Source organism: Suricata suricatta, chromosome 4 (genome assembly GCF_006229205.1).
Source record: "Suricata suricatta isolate VVHF042 chromosome 4, meerkat_22Aug2017_6uvM2_HiC, whole genome shotgun sequence".
NCBI classification, from domain to species: domain Eukaryota; kingdom Metazoa; phylum Chordata; class Mammalia; order Carnivora; family Herpestidae; genus Suricata; species Suricata suricatta.
In genome coordinates, this window is record NC_043703.1 from 141,772,023 (window position 1) to 141,787,463 (window position 15,441).

Below are 15,441 nucleotides of genomic sequence, written 5' to 3' on the forward strand. Positions count from 1 at the left end.
GAGAGGGAGGGATTGCAGATCCAAGAGAAAGTTGGGATAACTGTGGATGTAGGTGGGGTGGGGTGGCATCCAGACCCTTGGAAGTGGGATTGGGATCCACTGTAAGAAGTCACCCCCTCTATTGTAAGAAGACAGTGGTATGAATGGTTGGGTGCTGACGTGGATGTTTGTCCCTTTAGGGCAGGAAGGTAAGAGACTTCCCATCTGATAGCTTTCATATTCTCCATGAGACCATCTACTGGGAGCAAGGAGGGTGTGTACTTGGAGGGAGTCTTCAAAGGTCAGTGGTAAGAGGCCTAAAACCTGAAGACAGTTGAGATGATTAGCGGTATTTATTGTGGAGAGATGATGGTTAAGGTGGCCAGAGAAACAGTCAAACGTGAGGCTGTAAGACAGATCTGTGGAAAATGCTGGTTGAGAATTTATAGTAGTATTGGGGCACCTGTTGGTTAAGCATTTGACTCTTGATTTCAGCTCAGGTCATGATCTCATGGTTTGTGGGATCAAGCCCTGCATTGGACTCTGTACTGGGCATGGGGCCTGCTTGAGGCACTCTCTCTCTCTCTCTCTGTCCCTCCCCTCCTCATGTGCATGCATTCCCTCACTTTCTCACAAATAAAAAATAAACAATAATAAATAGAATTTATAGTAGTATTAAGTTCTGCAGTGGGTTTCTGAGACTTCGCAAGAAATTATTTGAATTATTTATTGCAGTTTAACAAATTATCTCAAGCCTTGTTAACACAACCAACATTTATTGCCTCAGTTTTGGGTTAGGAATTTGAGTACAGCTTGGCTGGGTGACTCGGCTTCGAAGTCTCTCACGTGGCTGGAGTCAGAGGGCAGCCCAGGGCTGGGGTCTCCTGTGAAGGCTTCACTAGGGAAAAATCTGCTTTCAAGGTCACTTGTGTAGCTGTTGGTGGGATTCAGTTTCTTATGGGCTGTTGGGCGGAGGGCCCTCAGCTTCTCACTGGCACTTGGCCTGCAGCTTCCTTCACTTCCCAACCTTGTAGGCTTCTCTGCGGAGCTCCTCACAACATGGCAGTTGACCTCTCTTAGGGCAAGTGAGAGGGAGGGGAGTGTGCAGGATGGAAGCCATAGTCTCTTATGACTATGAATTGGTATCCCATTGTTTCTGCCTTACTCTTGTGGGAGAAGCAAATTATTGTGGCCAGCAACTCTCCAGAGGAGGAGATCTACACAAGTCTGCAAGTATCAGGAGGTAGAGATGACTGGGGCCCCCTCAAAAGGGTGTTAGATACGTTTTTCAAAGGCTTACTCTGAGGACAGGGGTGCGATAGCTTGGTTAGGGAGGTAAAAGAGGTTTAGGAAGAAGAGCCAGGGGACGTTGGCAATAATCTCCTGTGAGCATGTGGACTTAAGTTGGAGACTCAGAGTGGTTATGGGGAGGAAAAAAAGGGGATTCAAAGGGCAGCTAAGCAATATTACATGGTTTTCAGCCAGGCCAACTGGTTGTGGCCCAAGAGGTCACCCCTGAAGAGGAGTCAAGCTGGGGTCTTTCATCATTGGGAGGAAGGGCAGTGTGGAACCTCTCCAACATGGGGTGGTGGCTGTTTTCATTAGCATGCACAGGGTTGGGGTAGCCTCCAACAAGGGAGGTGGGCCTGTAGATGAGCCAAGTTGTTGAGGGAAGGTGGGGACTTTCATAGAGCAAAGGAGCTTTAGGAAAAATGCAGATTTTTGAGAAGCCAATGGAGGGCGGGCTGATTCAGAGTAACCAACTCAATAGGAAAACTTACGGGGTGAGAGAAGGAGGAAACAGGAAGGAGAGCTGCTGGGTGGAACCCAGATTGGGCAGACTGAGGTGGGGGCTCTGCCACAGAGCTGAGTGACAAGGCACCGGGCCAAGGAAGCTGGCTAAGTCATAGCTTGTGGCTGAGGCAGCCCGGGCTCAGTCAGGGTCATAACCACATGCGTGTACATGGCATTTGACAGCCAGCAGGACATTTCCACATAGGTTCCCCTGTCATTTCACACAGCGTGGAGAGGCAGGCGGGGTGGGGATGATAGTGTCCAGGTTAGACGTGAAGAGAGAGAGGCTTGGGACTTTGGGATGATTTGTTCAAAGTTATGCAACTAGTACTTGGCTGGGCTGGAGGGTGAACGCAGGGTGCTGAGTCCAGGCCCAGGGCTCTCTGCCTTGCTGTGCTGCCTAAAGTCATCAGGGCGCCTGCACCGAAGGTCCTGCTCCTTCAGGGATGCAGATGGCCAAAGGCAGAGCAAAGAAGCAGCACAAAGACTCCCCTAAGAATTCCCACTTAGGAGAAAGGAAGGGACAAGTGGGAGTAATTATGGAGATCTAGGTGGGTTCCAATGGCAGAGCCCATCGGGGCCTCTCCAGGAAGGGATGGGGAATCAGGAACCGACAGCAGTCACCTAAAGGTGAAGTCTCCTCCTCTCTCCCAATCTCCAGCTTCCCACTTTCCATCTTTATGGCCATCTCACTGGTCTCTCCTCTGCCTGCATGGACCCATCTCCGACCCACACAGCTGCTTCGCCATCTTGTCCCCAGCTGTTTCCTCTGCTTCTGTGTGCACATGTGGTGTCGAGGTAGGAGGGTGCAAATGGGCTCACCCCATGGCTCCTGAGGCCATGCCTCATGTCTCATGTCTGTTCTACTGGAAACAGACCTCCTGGAACACAGGCTCTGAAATAGCCAGGCCTGTGACTCTTAGAAAAGAGGGTCACTATGAGCTGAGACCTGAGAACTGGAGTCTCAGAAGGGACTTTCATTTGATGCTGTCCAGAAGGAACAACCCCTGGGGACACAGCAGGGACTGCCCTCAGCCAGGCATGCTCTGGCCTCAGGGCCTTTGCAATTGCAGATCCCTCTCCCTGGAATGCACTCCAGATTCCCTTTGGCTTGGGCCCCAATGCTGCCCAGGTCTTTGCTAAAATGAAACTTCTCCAGGAGACCTCCCCTGACCACCTTGATCTAAAACCACACTCTCAGTTCCTTCCCATGTTCCTTACTCCCTGCTCCATTTTTTTCCCATTATATATCACCATCAGATGGCCCGCTGTAGGTTGGCATTTACTTTTTGTTGTCTATGTCCTCCTTCTACAATGTAAATTCCACAAAAGTGAGGAATTTTTACTGCCATCTTCACTTTTGTAACTCTAGCACTTAAGCATAGAGTGCATGCTTGATAAAGATTTGCCAAACAAACTCATTCATAAGTGAGATGTATCTTCTTATCCCAAATACCCTCTGCCCACAGCAGTAAATGTGAACAAGTCTTGTGAAGTAGGGGTGAGAGGGTTCCCTTGAAGGGGCGAGAAAATAAGAAAGATTATGAATCAGAAGTAGACAGAAAAGAAAGCTTTCCTTCTCTGGTCCTTATGGGTTGGTAGGAAGAGCTAAAGGTTTGGGAATGAATACACACAGAGACTTTCTAAGTAAAATAACGAGAGGGGCATCTGGGTGCCTCAGTTGGTTAAACACCCAGCTCTTCATTTTGGCTCAGGTCATGATCTTGTGGTTTGTGAGTTTGAGCTCCCCACTGAGAGTGTGGAGCCTACTTGGGATTCTCTCTCTATCCCTCCCCTGCTTGCTCTGTCTCTCTCTCAAAGTAAATAAATTAAAAAAAATAATTACAGATGTGAAATGGAGTAAATGTTGTTAAGTGTTATTAGCGAAGGCTGCCTCGGTGCAGGGTTCATCACGACCCTTCTAGCGACGCCCCATGGGTCACTAGAAACCTGGCTTCCCTTGGCCTGACCCCTGCCCTTAGTAACACAAAGTGCACTACCAAGTGAGGAGCCCTAAGCCCGAGACCTTGTTGCCCAGAGTGCCAGGAGGAGCCACCTAGCCTGGTCAAGCCCCGGGCAGGGCCAGGCCTCAGTGAGGCAACCCAGGTGCTTCGGGCACAAAATTTAAGGAGGCAACACTCTGGGGTTAGTGACAGTGCAGGGTTGTCCTTGCAGGAACCCAACGATGAGAGCCTCCTTCGACCCCGGGCTCTTGATAGGATGCTCTATCTCAGGACAGGAGCTGTGATAGATTTCAGGGCCTGGGCACCTTTGCCTTGTGGGCCGCTTCCTTCTTAAAAATATATATATTAAAAATTGCATTTTCAAACTGTGTTAATAAAAAGACAAATATAACCCAAACTGGATTATATTTGCCTTTTTCTTCTGATTTTAAAATAAAGCATGTTAATGGCCCCTAAAATTGTCTTGGGCCCTAGGCTTTGTGCTCAGCGGCAAAGCTGCCCACAGCAAGGGGTTGTGCACACCTGAGAGCGAGCCCTCCCGAATTCGGCACCCGAGAAGCCTCACTTGCCTCACACTAGTCCCAGCCCTGGGCACAGGAGTGTTCACGATCCCTTCACTGAAACCTCTGTTGAGTGATTTTATTTCCTTCCCTTCTCTGAGCTTTCAGTATCCACTTGTTTAAAAACAGTTACAATCAAGTAAGAGTTGTCTTTTGCAATATAAATAGGAGAATATAATAAAATCACCACGCAATCCAGTAATCCCACTCCTCAGTGACAGCCCAGAGAGCTGAAAGCAGAGACTCAAACAGATATTTGCACACCCGTGTTCCTAGCGTCGTTATTCACAATAGTCAAAAGGTAGAAACAATGCTAACGTCCACCCACTGATGGACAGACAAAATGCTATAAATCCATAGCATGGAATAATATTCAGCAGAATATTACTTAGAAATTCTGAAACAGGCAACATGGATGAACCTGAAAACATCATGTTAAGTGAAATAAACCAGACACAAAAGGACAAATGTTGTAGGAGTCCACTTTTATGAAGTGCCTAGAAGAGACACACTCGTAGAGACAGAAAGTAGTTTATAGTTGTGGGTGATGAAAACATTCTGGAAATGGACAGTAGTGATTGTGATTGCACAATACAGTGAATGTACCTAGTGCCATAATTCAGACACTTAAAAATGGTTAAAATACTACATTTTATGTCTGATTTTACCAAAATAAAAGAACGTATGCATAAGCACTTTGCAAAGGGCAAAATGGCGTTCAAAAGTAAGAAATCATTGCTATCTTTACTGATAGTTGCTGTATGGCTGGGGTAGGTAAGGGTTCCAAAGTTCACAGACAGACAGGCGGGCATAGAACTGCTTTGTAAACACAGCCTTCTCCAGCCTAGACCTGTTGCTCGCCACCCACCGCAGCTGCTGATTTAATGATCGAGTCCAAGAATGCATGGATGGAGGCCAAGATTCTAGAAGCCCTGGGTATCTCAGAGTGTGCTCTTTCACCTGGGACACCTGCCATTCTCTGCCCTCCAATAGCATTTCCTTTGAGGGACCAGGGATATTTGGCTGAGAGGTCTAAGTCACCCTTTGTGTTGGTGGCATGAGGGGTGACCTGTGAGAGGTCAGGTGACCCACCAGGCCCTGATGGTGGGTATTTTGTGTTGAACTTGACCTGATCTGGCTTCCTGGTTTAGGAAGGAGGTCTTGGTATCTGAGCAGAAAGGAAGGCTCTGGGGGCATTAAGACCTGGGATGGGGGCTCACAGGCCTCAGCGTGGGAGAGCTACTGCTCTCATGAGCAGAAACCCTATTTGCCAAGATGAATCTTATACACACACCTAAAGGGGTGAGGTGGGAGCGGGGAGTCCCGGGATGGAAGGACACTTCACAAATTCACCACAGCGCCTCTTCAGATAACACATCTATCCAGTGCAATTTTGGTTCTAGGGACAACCTACCTCTCAGCGGAGCCTGTGAATTCTTTGCAATTTGCAAGCAATTTATTGGTATTTGTGGGGGAGAAGCCTATTATAGATCCCATCAGATTCCCAAAGAGTCCAGACCCAAAAAGTAAAACCACTTTTAAAACCACTGTTCCTGTGAATTTAGGATCTGTTCTTAGAGACCAGCATTGGATCTACACCCAGTGTTCAGGATATATGGATTGCTTCAAATGGGGCGCTGGGCTGCACATGTGAGGCAGGAGAGAGACGATGTTTTAGGAAGGGTCACCGCTCAATCTTCCTACCTTCTTCTCTTAGGTGAAATGATTGATGTTTAAACAAGCAAACTTTCCATTGGTGCACCAGTGCTGGCCCCCAAGTGACAGCACGTCTCCTTGTTGACCACGATCTCCTCCTCCTTCCTCCTAGCTTCTCTGTGTATGTAAATGACACCCCCAAGTCACCAGTCATCCTAGAGCACTGAGTCGTTAAAGAATGTCCCCCCAAGCCCCACTGATCCCAGTCTACTTTAAGCCCCAAACAGAATCCTAAGCCATCTGTAGGGACTTTGGGCCAGGCTGGCAAGCATCAGGCAAACGCCAGCTCATGTGGCCCTACTTGTCCCTGCACGGGAGACAGAAAGGAGAAGGGTCAAAACCAATGGGTAATTTAAAGGCTCTGAAGAGTGACTCAGACATTCCTATGGGGCTTTTCTTTTTCCTCTTTGTTGATGTGTGAAATGCAATTGCAGTCACTTTTTCCAATGAGTTGATAAACAGTTATCTGTGGCAGCTTGTGAGTGGGGCCATGGTGAACAACTCCACATGCCAACATTTTTCTCTCTCCCGCCCCCAACACTGAAGATAACCACCGAAGGCTAAGGTCAGAGGGATCATGGAATTGTAACAAAGGCTGCAGGCTGATAGTAGTCACAGGAGGTTGTCTGAAAAGAGTGGTCCCATGGAGGGGCTGCAAGCTTGTGAGCTCAGGCCTGGCCACTGCTTGTCCCACCCCCACTCCTCTGTCACCGGGCACAAAGAAAGAGCAGATGAATGGCTTGTTGGGCATCAGAGAGGAAGTCATCAAGAAAGGGAAAGCACACAACATTTGGTGAGTACCTTCTGTGGGCCAGGAGCTGCCCCCTTCCCTCCATGTGTGACATTTCATGTAATCCTGACGACAGTAGAGGAGTACTTGAACCTGAATGCATACCAAATTCCAGACGTTAGAAATACCAAATCTTTACAGCAATTACCCCAACTGGTTATGGTCTCCCTCCAGTTTACCACTGAGAATTAAGTCATAGGGTCAGCAAGTGAGTAGCAGGAGAGTAAGGGTCTCGAACCTGGTCTAACTCTGAAATCCATCCTTTTGCCACCACACAAGGTTGCCTCCCATCAAGAGCTGGCCTTGCTGGCCCACAACGGCCCCCATGTCCGGCTGTGGCAATGGAATTGAACCTTCCAGGGATTTCACACAATGTAGTGGCTCATGATTTCCTCCTTCCAAAGAGACACAGGTTCCAAAGAGAACCTGCTGTGCTCATCAACTGGTTCCTAATGAACAGACCTGTTAGGGAATGACAATGGGCAAGAGGAACTGGAGAGTTTTGCCAGGTGTCATGGAGTCTGCTAGACAGTCTGTCTTCTCCCAGATGAGGGGCTGGGAGGATCAGATCAGCACTGATCTGCCAGGGGCATAGCCCTCACCTGTGGGGGGAAATTCTCTTTGGTGGCAGGACCACTGGGGGACACCACCCACCCCTTGGCCAGGACCCCAGAGCCTAAACCTAGCTGGTAGCATTGCGTAAAGGATGGAGAAGCAAGCCACTGGCCCGCACTTCTCACTTTTGGTGCAAAGCCACACCATAGTCCTGGGCTGTGGTGGTACAGCCAGCCTGGGGTGTGCAGTCACAGCGGTGAGAGATGGAAGGGCTATCTGGGAAGGAAGTTCCACTGAAAGTCTGGGCAGCAAAAGGAATCAGAGGACTTCGATGTGAACAAGAGATAGGAGGCAGAGATAAATGGACCTCTTGAAGCACCTGGGTGGCTTAGTCAATTAAGCATCTGACTTTCAGGTCATGCTCTCAGGGTTCGTGAGTTCAAGCCCTGCATCAGGCTCTGTGCTGTTAGCGCAGAACCCGCTTCAGATCCTCTGTCCCTCCTGCTCATGCTCTCTCTCTCTCAAAAATAAACATTAAAATGATAAAATAATAAAATGGACTGTTTTCTAGTTCAGTTTGTCCTAAAGACTGGGTGAGGTTTGCACTCCCCAGGGTCAGTTTTATTTAGACCCTAAACCTTAATATTCACGATTTCAAAAAGAGGTAGAGAGGGAGGGATAGGCACTTTACCCCAAAAAGCCTTGATGCCTTCAAGTCAAAACTGCCACTAATACGTGGGCCTCTGAGCTACATTCTCATCAGTAAATTGAGGCCAGCGCCCCACAAAGTGGGTGTGGGAGGTGAGGGGAGTTAGGAGTCGCTTCAATGTTAAATCCACTGGAGTAAATTGTCTCTTTCTGATTGCTGCTAGGATTTTTTTTTGTCTCAGTTGTTCTATATTTTATTTATTGTATCTTATTTTTATTTTAGAGAGAGCATGAGCAGAGGAGAGGGGCAGAGAGAGAAAGAGAGAGAGAGGGAGGGAAAGAATCTCAAGCAGACTCCATATCCAGCTGGGAACGAGACACGGGGCTCAAATCCACAACTGGGATCATGACCTGAGCCAAAATCAAATGTCGGACGCTCAACCGACTAAGCCACACAGGCACCCCATCAGTCGCTCTGTATTTTAAATTGTTGTGTACAGGTGTGTATTTCTCTCAACTTTTGAGTGGGGGGTGGGGGGTGGCAGGGGAGGTCCACCAGCAAGCTGCTCGAATTTATGGGATGTTGTAGTTATCATTTATGACAAATTCTCATCCATTTCCTTGCTGGATATTGTAACCCTTTCATTTTTTTCTCGTGAGCTTCTAAAGCCCCAACTGGATATATACCAGATAGTCTAGCTCTGCTCTGTCTCTACCCAATGTTTTCATATTTTTTCACCTCTTTATCCACAGTTGTTCAGGACAATGTCTGGCACATAGAAAGCACATGATGAATCATTACACCCTTTCCTGATAAAGGTGGGTAAACATAATTATTTGGGCAGGTGGGTGAGCCTTCTATTTAGAAGACAAACTGGAGGGGGAAAAAAAAGAAAAATGAATCATTGCAAAATATATTTATCCAAAAAAGGATGGGGATGCTGAATGGTCCTCTATATCTTTGTTACTCAAGGCGGTTTTCCCAGACTGGTAGCATTGACCTCACTCAGCAGCTTGTTAGAAATGCAGAATCTGGGGCGCCTGGGTGGCTCAGTTGGTTAAACGTCCGGCTTCAGCTCAGGTCATGATCTCATGGTTCGTGGGTTCGAGCCCCACGTTGGGCTCTGTGCTGACAGCTAGCTCAGAACCTGGAGCCTGCTTCAGATTCTGTGTCTCCCTCTCTCTCTGACCCTCCCTTGCTCACACTGTCTCTATGTCTCTCAAAAATAAATTAAAAAAAAAAAAGAAATGCAGAATCTCGGGGCACCTGGGTGGCTCAGTCAGTTAAGCATTTGACTTCAGCTCAGGTCATGATCTCATGGTTTGTGAGTTTGAGCCCCGCGTCAGTTTCGGTGCTGACAGCTCAGAGCCTTCTTCGGATTCCCTGAGAGAGTCTCCCTCTCTCTCCCTGCCCCTTCCCCCACTTGCGCTCTGTCTCTCTCAAAAAAGTAAATAAAAAATAAAAAAAAAAGAAAGAAAGAAATGCCAAATCTCAGGCCATCCCAGGCCTCCTGAATCAGAACCTGCATTCTAGTAAGAGCCCCAGAAAATTCACACACACTGTAAAATTCGACAAGAGCGTCCTCCTCACACCCACAAACTTGGCTGAGGATATTAGGATTGCCTGAGGGATTTCTAAAATTACTGGCACCTGGTTCTCATTCCCAGTGACCCTGATTTCGCTGGTCTGGGGTGAGGTCTGGGCATTGAGAGTTTTTTTTTTTAAGCTCCCCTGGTGATTCTAATGTGCAGCAAGCATGGAGTCATATTCAGGTGGGAAGGATCCCTGGGCGGGGGGAGGAAACAGAGGACAGACCCTGGACTTTTCCCCGGCAAAACCTCCCAGCCATCGAGAGTCTGTCCTGGGTTTTACCTGAAGGAGGCCACATAGCTTAAAAAAAGTAAGTTGTCCAGGGTTTCTGGGTTCTAACCTCGATTCTGCCTCCCCCGCACAGGCTGTGTTCCTGAGCCCAGTTACTGCCAGTCAAATGTAGGACTAAACAAACCAGCCCTTCTTGATTCCTGGTGTCCTTACTAGAAAATGAGGCTGCCCATCCCCTCCAGCCATGAGGTCTGCTGAAAGGGGCCTCTCCCAGCCGGGCTGGCAGCACTGGTACCATAAGCAACTTCGACAGGGCAAGTGTGTGTTCCCCAAAAGGGTACAGAGTGTGTGATTCCATCGACGTGAAGGCGGCAGGAGTCAGAAGCGTGGTTCCCCTTCAGAGGGGTAATGGGCAGCGAAGGGGCACTCAGAAGCCTTCTGGGGTGTGATAGCATTCTAGATCTAGACCCGGCTGGTGGTTTAATGGGTGTATAAACCTTCACTGAGCTATTCACTTGGGAATTGAGCACTTTATGTAAATTATACCCCAATTAAAAACCAAGCGCAAGCAGTGCTCACAGCAGGCCCAGGGGAATCAAAAGTTCAAATCACTTGACTGCCAGGAGCTGAGGACATCGGCTAGCTTGAGTGCCAAAGCAGAAATTGGGGAGCAGAGGAGAGAATGAGAGCCCGAGACCCAGATAGAGGTGGATAGAGAAGGTGCTTCTGGGAATAAGCGGACCCAAATTCCAGGCATTTGAATTCGTCCTAAAAGGAAAGGGTAGGGTTTGGCTACTACGTAGGGTGACCGCTTTGCTCAGGACTCCTGGTTTTAGCACCAGAAGTTCTGTATTCTGGGAAATGTCTCAGGCCAAGGAAGGGGGGACAGGCCTGGCTCCGGGCCGACAGGTGAATGGAGCAGGCCCAGGGAGAAGCTCCCTGCACCGAGAGCCCCCCGGGGCCTTCAGGAGGAGCAGGTGATGGCTTAGGTAGATGGGCTCTCTCCTCTTCTGCCAGAGGTGGCTGTCAATGCCAGAGGTGGCCTCCTTCGAGGCCGTCCTGAGATCCCCCACCTGCCTTCTGTCCCAAGGGTCTCCACCCTCACAGGGCCCCTTTGCAGTTGTTTATTTGCTTATTGGTATTTTTCTCGGCTTTGAGCCCCTGGGGGGTACGGGTGAGGTTTCCTTGCCTTTGCAGGCTGAATTCGAGCTCAGCTCAGGGCCCCTGCACCCGTGCCTCCTGGGTGCTTCATCTTCCTGTGCCACAGATCCTTCCCACAGCTCTGAAGAAGTTTTAATCCTCTTCTCAGAAGAATGCTTCCAATGCACAAAATAAGACCGGGAGGGTCACAGAGACATCTATTATGCAGAGATACTGCTATCAACAGATTTCCTCTAGTGCGTTTGTGATCAAGTCATAACCATCCTCCGTTGTTAATCCTCTGACGAAACCCAGCAGCAGGTGCGACGCTGAGGAGCCAGGACTACAGATGGTGATGTGGGACTCGTGCAGCCACTGGGCCCTGGAGGGAAGGGGACCTGGGATTTCCACTGGAGCCGCAGGCCCTGCTGCCCTTTGCCACCTACATTCCTACTAGAGGGACTCCTGCTTTCACTTAGTGGTTAATGACAAGGGTATGTTTGTGTCCTATCCAAATCCACACACGCCCCTGATTTCTACCCATGGACTTCAGGTTAAAAAGTACCGGGTGAGTGAAGGCAAGTCAGAGGTAAACTGTAGAGTGCAGTGCCCCGTGAATGTTGTTAGTCCTGGAGGGATGTGGGTGCCTCTGGGATGGGCAAGGGAGGTGGAGAAAACAGGCTAAATCTGGCTTATTTGCTGGCAAACTTTGAGGCCGAAAGCAAACAGGGAGCCTCGTGTCTGCAGCTCACAGCGGGCCGCCGGGTCTCAGTAAGCCTTGTGATAGTAAAATAAAGTTTGGTGAGACCCCGGCCACTTCCGCTCATTTCCCAGGGTGTGGGAGGACACGGGGCTGGCAGAGATGGGGCCTGAGGGGAGCCGGAGAGCCTGTCTCTGAAGCCTGGGGAGAGACCTTTGCGGAACAGAGAGAGTTGCTTTGGGGTCACCCCAGCTTCAGACCACCGCCTGGCCCAGGCAGAGGCTTCGAGGGCTGCTGGGAAGCCTCATCCATCCCTTACAGTTCCCTGAACAACCCCCTGAGGAAGACAAGCTTCAGCTAAGTCCTTCTCTTTTAAGTCCTTCTCTTTCAGGTAAGTCCTTCTCTTCTCGGAGAGGTGGTACATTCAGTCCTCAAGGTCTTAGCAAAAGTGATTTTGTGTGTGTGTGTGTGTGTATTTATACACACACACACACACACACACACACACACACACACACGACTGCAGGAACCAGAGACCCCGGGGGCCAGCAGCCCCACTCCTGGCACCAGCCCAAGTGACCTCCAACTGGAAAACTGCCTTCTAATTAGCAACCAGGAAATCAAGGCAAAGCACGGCGCCAAGCAGCATGACCCCAGCCACAGCCTGGTGACACTTCCACCCTGTAGACAGCATGCCCTTGCCCTGCACAGCGGGGCTGCAGACCCCACGGGTTATTTTTATCTAATGGTGCTATTGTTGGTCGGTGAGTAGCTGCTGTGGTGTGATCCAGCAGCCGTGAGCTTGCAGCGGCAGTTTCCTGTGCTGTTTCCTCCTCCTCCCTCTCGTGTGAGGTTCCCTCCCTCCACCACAGCCCTGGGGCAGCTGAAGGGCTCCTGGAGCCTACCCCTGGCCTTGGAGGCCACCAAGGGCACTGTGGCCTGCCCTGGCTCGCCCCTCCCTCCCCAGCCCCACTGCCTCTGCAGAGAAGGGAGCAAGGCTGTTTCTTCAGTTGTCTTGCTCACACTCCAAAGCTCTGTAAGATAAAAGCACTGCTTTCTAGCAAGCCAGGTTCACCAAGTCCGTGGCTCTTAGAATGTTTTTTTTTTTAATGTTTTTTATTTATTTTTGAGACACAGACAGTGAGAGCAGGAGAGTATCAGACAGAGAGGGAGATACAGAATCTGAAGACAGGCTCCAGGCTCTGAACGAGCTGTCAGCACAGAGCCTGACATAGGGCTTGAACCCACGAACCGTGAGATCACGACCTGAGCCGAAGCCAGCCGCTTAATCAACTGAGCCACCCAAGCGCCCCTCTCAGAATGTTTTAATTGCGACCTACAACAAGAAAAAGATTTTTCATGACCTGGTGCACACATCCATAGCTACGGAGGAATAAAAGGTTTCAGGGGGTAACAGCTTTCTCAAGCCTGCCGCACTCTGATTTTTTCCTCCCTTGTTCGGTTCTAGTATTTCCTAGTTAGGGTTCTGGTTGCAACCCACAAAGAAATCAATTTCACAACTCAATAAGGATTCATGATTCAGCTTGAAAAATAGTGTACCAAATCCCTCTTTCTGGAACTAGTGCTCTTTTCTGAATGAAGGGAGGGCCCTGAAGTGTAAAGAGATCTTCTGAACTAGGCACTGCCCTGGTGTGGAGTTCTATTCGTTTTGCAGAAAAGGAAGCTGAAACTCCACCGGTCTGAGTAGATTGTCCAAGAATCAGCCACGGGGAAGAGGGCAAATGCTACAAATCAGGACTTCTCCCTACCCCTCTGAAAGCCAGCTCTTGCACATTTACCCTCTTTGATTCCAGCCCTGTTCTTTCTGGCTCCAAAGTCGGTATATTTCAAAGCCTTCTGACCTGTCAGCTTCCTCATCTGTAAATAACATAAAAAATGCCGACTTCATGGGAAAAAGTTATATTCCCTGAGTACATTCTGGTAAGAGGGATGATGACTGGAAGGAAACAAAAATGCAAATAATTATTTGCCTCTGTGATGCAATTGAAGGGAGGTCCCATACTCCACTGACTTGTGTAATTTCCATCACTGCTAAATGCAGTTTGTACAGAAAAGAAATTCTCTCTATAAAAACCCACGCTTTGCAAAACTGTTGAGAATTAGAAGAAATGAAGGTAAATCTGTAGCCTAGGGCTCTGTAGGTGGCCCCCAATGTTTGGAAAGAGGGAATCCACATTTTTCTAACTGGAAATAGCAAAGGAAGTATTGCAAACGAATTGTATTTCAAAGTAGGACCTTCTCTGCAGCTAGAAGGGAGTATTTTAATAAATATTCTGATTCATAGACTATAGCAACATGCATATCATATGTTAATCACTAATTTTTAAAATTCTAGAATTGAGGCTTACAGCCCCAGATTTATTCAGTGGTGCCCCCTCCATTGACAGATGCCTCTGCGTGACATGCAGACTCAGCCTAGGACTGTGTGGACTCGAGTGCCAGCCAAAGGTCTTAGCTTGCCTGGAACCCTCTCCCATTAGTGGCCACCCCACTCTCCAGGCCACGCAGGAGTCTGGATCACCATCCTCATTATATTTATCATAATAACAGCTCTACTAGTTTCCCATTGTGGCTGTCACAAATGACCACAAATGACTTGACACAGATGGATTATCTTACCTAGAAGGGGAAAGTCTGAGATAGGTGTCGCTGGGCTAAAACCAAGATGCTGATGGGGCGCCTGGGAGGCTCTGCCGTTTGAGCATCCGACTTCAGCTCAGGTCGTGATCTTACAGTTCGTGGGTTCGAGCCCCATGTCGTGCTGGCTGGCAGCTAGCTCTGAGCCTGGAGCCTGCTTCAGATTCTGTAACTCCTTCTCTCTCTGCCCTTCCCCTGCTCATGATCTGTCTCTCTCTGTCTCACAAAAACAAATAAATGTTTAAAAAAAAAAGGTGCTGATGCTGACTGGGTCATGCTTCTCCTGGAGGCTTCAGGGAGAATTGTTTCCCGACCTTTTCCATTTTCTAGGGGCACCTGCATTTCTTGGTTAGTAGACCCCTCCTCCATCCTCAGAGCCAGGAGCATTTCACCTATGAACTTCTCTGACTCCAGCGCTCACTCTTCTGCTTCCGGGTTCCAGATAAGGACGCTTGTGATTAGATTGGGCTCACCTGGGTAATCCAGGTTCTCCCGGCCAGTCAGCTGATTAGCAACCTCAATTCCACCTACAACCCTACTTGCCACTTTTCCCACAGAGCCTAGCATATTCACAGGTTCCAAAGATTAGGACATGATCCTCTCTCTTCCGCCCACCACAGTGGTTCACATTTTGAGCTGTTACTATGTTCCTGGTACATTTCTAAGCATGTTACTTGTAAAAATGCATTTAAATCTTGCTGTAACTCTAAGAAGGTATCCATTTCATAGATGAGGAAAGTGAAGCACAGAGAGGGAAAGTAAATTGCCTGAGGTCACACAGCTAGTAAGAGGCAGGGCTGAGCTACAGATTCAGGAGTCCGGTCTCAGAGCCCATTTTCTTAAGCTGTAACCACCTTTTAGTAACTGAAGGACAAATGTACAAATCAAATTCTACTTAATTTAATCCTTATCTAGTGATACAGATGCCCTTACGGGATGTGATAGTACCTCAGGTCAATTAATACTGACTGTACTTTGTCCCTGGTCAAACAAGTCTGGATGGGCTGACCAGCGGATTTCTAGGGGCTAAGATGTCTGATAAGTCTGCTTCCTTACTTCTCACAATGGGCAATTCTAAACTCTGCTCTGTGGTATCTGACCTCAGCCACTTCTCT

At 48.7% G+C, this 15,441-nt stretch overlaps 1 long non-coding RNA gene across 1 annotated transcript; it reads left to right on the top strand.

Annotated features, from left to right (window-relative positions):
- The first annotated feature begins 6,619 nt into the window (after positions 1-6,619).
- On the top strand, positions 6,620-11,676 carry LOC115289131. The gene is made up of 3 exons (XR_003907401.1): positions 6,620-6,806; positions 8,760-8,825; positions 11,138-11,676. It is a non-coding gene; the product is annotated as an uncharacterized LOC115289131 (long non-coding RNA).
- Positions 11,677-15,441: the final 3,765 nt, after the last annotated feature.